Source organism: Rhamphochromis longiceps, linkage group LG9 (genome assembly GCF_057381845.1).
Source record: "Rhamphochromis longiceps isolate RC_006_pf linkage group LG9, R_longiceps_female_GT1.1, whole genome shotgun sequence".
Taxonomy (NCBI): domain Eukaryota; kingdom Metazoa; phylum Chordata; class Actinopteri; order Cichliformes; family Cichlidae; genus Rhamphochromis; species Rhamphochromis longiceps.
In genome coordinates, this window is record NC_140565.1 from 32,549,739 (window position 1) to 32,556,681 (window position 6,943).

A 6,943-nucleotide genomic window follows, 5' to 3' on the forward strand; every position below is an offset into this window, starting at 1 on the left:
CTCACAAAGAGACGTTAATAAATATTAATTCATGCAATTTAAACACATTTTTTTATTTTACTAATGAGGTGTATAATTACGGTGGCCCCTAGAGACAAAGCATGTATAAACTCCAAAACACTTACAAATTCCAAATAGCACGCACAAACTCCTCAACACATACAAAATCCAAAACACATGCAAACTCCAAAACACATGCAAAATCCAAAACACGTACAAAATCCAAAACACATGCAAAATCCAAGACATGTACAAAATCCAAAACACGTGCAAAATCCAAAACACGTGCAAAATCCAAAACACGTACAAAATTCAAAACACGTGCAAACTCCAAAACACATGCAAACTCCAAAACACGTACAAAATCCAAAACACGTACAAGCTCCAAAACACGTACAAAATACAAAACACGTACAAAATTCAAAACACATACAAAATCCAAAACACGTACAAAATCCAAAACACATGCAAACTCCAAAACACGTACAAAATTCAAAACACGTACAAACTCCAAAACACGTACAAAATTCAAAACACGTGCAAACTCCAAAACACATACAAAATCCAAAACACGTGCAAAATCCAAAACACTTACAAAATCCAAAACACGTGCAAAATCCAAAACACGTACAAAATTCAAAACACGTGCAAACTCCAAAACACATGCAAAATCCAAAACACGTGCAAAATCCAAAACACGTACAAAATTCAAAACACGTGCAAAATCCAAAACACGTGCAAAATCCAAAACACAACGGAAGTGCTCCAGGACGCTAGGGGCAGTGTTGAGCTCGATTTGTAAAATAAACGGCAAGTTTGTTGCAAACACATGGGCTCTAGTCTCCGTTGCGCTTCCCAGGTTGCCTAGCAACTATGATACTAACAGCTGGAAACGTGTCATACAACTTTTTTTGACAGAAATGAAGGAGAACATATTTTTTTTCATTTGTTTGTTTGTTTCTACAAGAGCTTTGTGTGATTTGATAAGTATCTGAGGCTGAGACCACAGGACAGTAAAACATGATTTTTGGGCTTCATTTCTGTACTGAACAGTCATTTAAGATTAGCTAGTAAATAACAATTAGCTAATGTTGTTCATGAGACTAAAGTCATATCACTTTGGTAATGTAAATATAATATGGCCAATATTATGGTTATTATATTAGTCATTATTAGGTATTACAGCAGTGAACATGAACTCTTTGTCAAATACTGAGCTTCAGTACAGATTCAAGTTGCAGTTATTTACATGTCTTACCACCTTAAATCTTCACTCAAAGACAAGTATATAGGAATGACTGCCAAATTTATTTGCCACTGAAGCCGAAGGATGGCATCTGAATAAAACCTCTCTTGACATGCCTAGATGACATTAAAGCTTGGTTGGCTCTAAACTTTTTAAATTTGAATGAAAAGAAAACAGATTTGTTGGTGTTTGGACCCAGTGGCCCCTGTGAGTCCTCTTCTTTTCATTTGGAACCCCTGGAGGTTTATTTTAAACCTGTTGTTACTGCCCTTGGTTTTAAGTTGGACCAGTCCATTTTTATCATTTAAGGCGACTGGCAAGAGTGAAATCGTTTCTTTCTAGGCAGCACTTTGAAACCGTGATCCATGCTTTTATTTCTTCCCCTGTGGACTACTGTAACGCACTTTATGTGGGGGTCAGTCAGTTGTTACTCTGACATCTGCAGCTGGTTCAAAATGTATATTGACAGTGCATATATAGGTGTATCATATATAAGAGACAAATGTTGTTCCTTCAGTATGTTGGCATTACTAAATTTGGCTCAAATGCTTACATACATGTGTAAAAAGAAAATGTACAAGCTGTGAGCTGTTTCAAATCAAATCACTTTTATTGTCACATCACATGTGCAGGTACATTGGTACAGCACATGTGAGTGAAATTCTTGTGTGCGAGCTTCACAAGCAACAGAGTTGTGCAAAATACAATAATGTAAACAAGCAAAATACAAGAATGGCTACATCTGAAACTAATAAATATATGTACAATATATAATAGTATATATATGTTTCTGATAAAATGAAGAGTAGACTGATGTATTAAATATTCCTTTATTGGGTGAGAAAATCAGACCATGTCATAACTGCTTTAAGTCATACAGAATAGATATCAGAGCCTTAAACAGGCTGGCTTCTGCTAAATGGGTCAAACTGGGCAGAAAGTATACAAACACATAACATCCTTATAGAATATGATGTAACACTATAGATCAACTTACCTCAGAATATATAAAGCATATAAACAATTACAGCAATATGATGCAACAAACACAGCAGTGCTACTGATCCAAAATACTCAAAGCTTCATAGAACTGAAACAAACATTTATTTTTAGTTCCATTCTGCTGCTGATACAGACTTTAGGTTTCTGAACATTAAACTTGTTGCTGCCTTTCATAGTGCGTAACTTGAAGGCCCTGAGTACTTTCTCCCACACTGGAAACACTGGAATGATAAAATTATTTGAACATTACCTAATAAGACTGATTCAGGACAGACAATTAGTTATTTTAAACGTTTCTAGCAGTCCTTCACAAACAGGGAACAGTCTGTCTATTCTCTCCATCTGTCAGCTGCTGCTGGCTCTTCCTCCTCCTCTTCCTCACATACTGCTGAGATTGTCCTGGTGGATCATCAGGGGTGCAAAGCCTCACAGATGATGTAATGCAGTGGGTCCCTCAGTCTGTCCTCACTCTGGACACTTGCAGGTGTCACACATAGAAATCAAATGTGTGATAAGCTGCAGGATTCAAACACAAGTGTGACTTATAAATACATGTTCATACTTTTATTCCACAATCAGAGAGAAAGAAACAGAGAGAGAGTGCAGGACAGACAGACAGGTGACAGTCTCAGGTGTACACACTGCTACAAAACAGCACCAGAGAAGGAGGATTTAGTGTTTGTGTCATTACGAGTGCTAAACAAGAAGAGTTCCCAGATGGTACAGTGGACACATGTGTGACTCCTGTGATTAAAGCATCTTTCTTTCAGCTTAAGGAGTGAACCGTCAGCTGACTGACATGACTGACTTTAATTACGCATAAAATCATCACATTCTCTGTAAGATTAAAGTCAGCTATTGAACGGCGAATATTTTGAAGTGAAGGCTTTAAAACCAAGTTAGTACAAACGTCGCTAATGTCACATAACTTTCCCGACATGTTGCCAACAGTAATGTTTTAATGTTCTTCATTATAAAAACATTTGCGCATAAATAAGTGACATAATATTCAGTACTTACTTCTGGAAGTTTACTCTTCGTCCGCTCCGCTTCCGCCGTTTTTTTTCGGCAAAATTATCCAAACCACCGCCGCGCTATGAAGTCTGGGATATGTTGGGCCATGAAGGCTACACAGACCCATCCTTAAAATTCAGGGAAATTAAGGACGCATTTGAGGGCCGCATTTCGAGCAGCCTTTGAATTGGGACAGTCTTTGTCGTGTCGCTGTGACATAATCGGCCTTAAAATGCGGCCTTTAAGGCTGCAGACCCCAAATCCGGTCATTGGTACTTCCTGGCTTGTGTAGTTACTAGGTAACAAAAGCTCAACACTGCCCCTAGCGTCCTGGAGCACTTCCGTTGTGTTTTGGATTTTGCATGTGTTTTGGAGTTTGCGCGTGTTTTGGGGTTTGCACGTGTTTTGTATTTTGCACGTGTTTTGTATTTTGCACGTGTTTTGTATTTTGTAAGTGTTTTGGAGTTTGCACGCGTTTTGTATTTTGTACGTGTTTTGTATTTTGCACGTGTTTTGTATTTTGTACGTGTTTTGTATTTTGTAAGTGTTTTGGAGTTTGCACGTGTTTTGTATTTTGCACGTGTTTTGTATATTGTACGTGTTTTGTATTTTGTACGTGTTTTGTATTTTGCATGTGTTTTGTATTTTGTACGTGTTTTGGAGTTTGCATGTGTTTTGGATTTTGCACGTGTTTTGTATTTTGTACGTGTTTTGTATTTTGCACGTGTTTTGGATTTTGTAAGTGTTTTGGAGTTTGCACGCGTTTTGTATTTTGTACGTGTTTTGTATTTTGCACGTGTTTTGTATTTTGTACGTGTTTTGTATTTTGTAAGTGTTTTGGAGTTTGCACGTGTTTTGTATTTTGCACGTGTTTTGTATATTGTACGTGTTTTGTATTTTGTACGTGTTTTGTATTTTGCATGTGTTTTGTATTTTGTACGTGTTTTGGAGTTTGCATGTGTTTTGGATTTTGCACGTGTTTTGTATTTTGTACGTGTTTTGTATTTTGCACGTGTTTTGGATTTTGTAAGTGTTTTGGAGTTTGCACGCGTTTTGTATTTTGTACGTGTTTTGTATTTTGCACGTGTTTTGTATTTTGTACGTGTTTTGTATTTTGTAAGTGTTTTGGAGTTTGCACGTGTTTTGTATTTTGCACGTGTTTTGTATATTGTACGTGTTTTGTATTTTGTACGTGTTTTGTATTTTGCATGTGTTTTGTATTTTGTACGTGTTTTGGAGTTTGCATGTGTTTTGGATTTTGCACGTGTTTTGTATTTTGTACGTGTTTTGTATTTTGCACGTGTTTTGGATTTTGTAAGGGTTTTGGAGTTTGCACGCGTTTTGTATTTTGTACGTGTTTTGTATTTTGCACGTGTTTTGTATTTTGTACGTGTTTTGTATTTTGTAAGTGTTTTGGAGTTTGCACGTGTTTTGTATTTTGCACGTGTTTTGTATATTGTACGTGTTTTGTATTTTGTACGTGTTTTGTATTTTGTACGTGTTTTGTATTTTGCATGTGTTTTGTATTTTGTACGTGTTTTGGAGTTTGCATGTGTTTTGGATTTTGTACGTGTTTTGGATTTTGTAAGTGCTTTGGAGTTTGCATGTGTTTTGGATTTTGTACGTGTTTTGTATTTTGTACGTGTTTTGTCTTTTGCATGTGTTTTTTATTTTGTAAGTGTTTTGGAGTTTGCACGTGTTTTGGATTTTGTACGTGTTTTGTATTTTGTACGTGTTTTGTCTTTTGCATGTGTTTTGTATTTTGTACGTGTTTTGGAGTTTGCATGTGTTTTGGATTTTGTACGTGTTTTGTATTTTGTACGTGTTTTGTCTTTTGCATGTGTTTTTTATTTTGTAAGTGTTTTGGAGTTTGCACGTGTTTTGGATTTTGTAAGTGCTTTGGAGTTTGCACGTGTTTTGTATTTTGTACGTGTTTTGGATTTTGCATGTTTTTTGTATTTTGTACGTGTTTTGTCTTTTGCATGTGTTTTTTATTTTGCATGTGTTTTGGATTTTGCACGTGTTTTGGATTTTGTAAGTGTTTTGGAGTTTGTACGTGCTTTGTCTCTAGGGGCCACCGTATATAATGGTTTAATATGGCACGACACCCTCGCTGATGTTGATGCCTAGGAATCTGAAGCAGCTGACTCTCCACCTCTGCTACTGCTGCTCTCCTGTAACCCACGATGAGCTCCTTGGTTTTGTTGATGTTAAGCACCAGGTTGTTGTCACGGCACCGTGATGTCACGCCCCTCACCTCTGTCCTGCATGATGTCTCATCTCCATCAGAAATGCATTCAATGAGAAGATTAGACTTTATTGATCGACGGCAGGAAAATTTGTGTGTTACCTCAGCTCAGGTAGAGATAGCAGAAGAAAATCCAAAAATCCAAATAAAATATAAACAACTACAAAATAAATAAGATAATACACTATATACAACAGTAGCATACACAGTATGTGACTATGGATAGAGTGTTGTGGAAATGCAAGAAATACATTTAATTATTCTTACATTACTATTACTATTTAAGCAATAGATATCTAAAAGTATCTATAAGTATAGACATGTACTTGCACACACATCTACACACTAAATATACACATGTATACATATACATACACATATACCTGCACACCAGGTAAATGTCCAGTGACTCATGACAGCGTGATTGAGGAGTTATAGAGTCTAACTGCTGTTGGGATCAATGATCTGTGAAAGCGCTCCTTCCTGCAGTGAGGCTGTTTTGGTCTCTGACAAGGATCTGCTCAGCTCACAGACTCATGCAGAGGATGATGTGGGTTGTTCGTGATGGATGTCAGCTTTACTAGCATTTTTAGCACACGATCAAAGTTTCTGTGGATGCTTGAAAAATCTTGAAGAACGTTGAATTCACTGAAGGTTTTAAAAATAATGCTGTAATCAGTTTCGTTACAGTTGCAGTGTTGTCTTCTGCTACTGTAGGCCACAGCAGCAGACGACAACACAGGTTGAGTAAGTGGGAGTGGGTGTTTTCAGACACAGAAGAACAACTTTAGATTAATCAAATAAAAATGTATTCAGTCAGCTTTCCAAATGTGAATGTTTCAGTTGTCTGTGAGTAGGAACTCAACTCTAATAAACTATAAGTTTATTTAACTATAAAAATAGTATGCTTGTTTGCAAAACGTGATGTGCTTCTGCATCTTCACAGAGTTTCTCTCAGTTTGTGGTCGAGAGTCCTCCAAATGTAAGCATCGAACCAGAGCTAGAATTTGGCTGCTTAATCTTTATTTCACTTCCTGGATGCTGTTTCTGTTTTCCATCAGGGTCGTTCTCATGCTTTCTATTCTGATGTAAAGTAACTGGAGGAAAGCAGCTCCCCAGAACAACGATTTGTCTCCAGACATTGGCCACCTCCACCATAGCAGATAACCAGGAGTGCTCCAAGGATCAGGAAACACTGGGGACTTGAAAAAAATGCAAAAATTATTTCAGATTAAAGTTAATATAAAACGTCAAACACTGTGTGCTTCCTAGTCAGTGAGATTTAAATTTGATCCCTCTTTGTTTATTGTATGTTGTATGTTTATTATTAAATAAACATGCACAATTAGAAAGAGAAAGACAGAAGAAGAAATTAAGCTCCCCTTTTTCCCCAGAGGAGATCAGAAGTCAGCCAGAGCCATACGAGTCTGCAA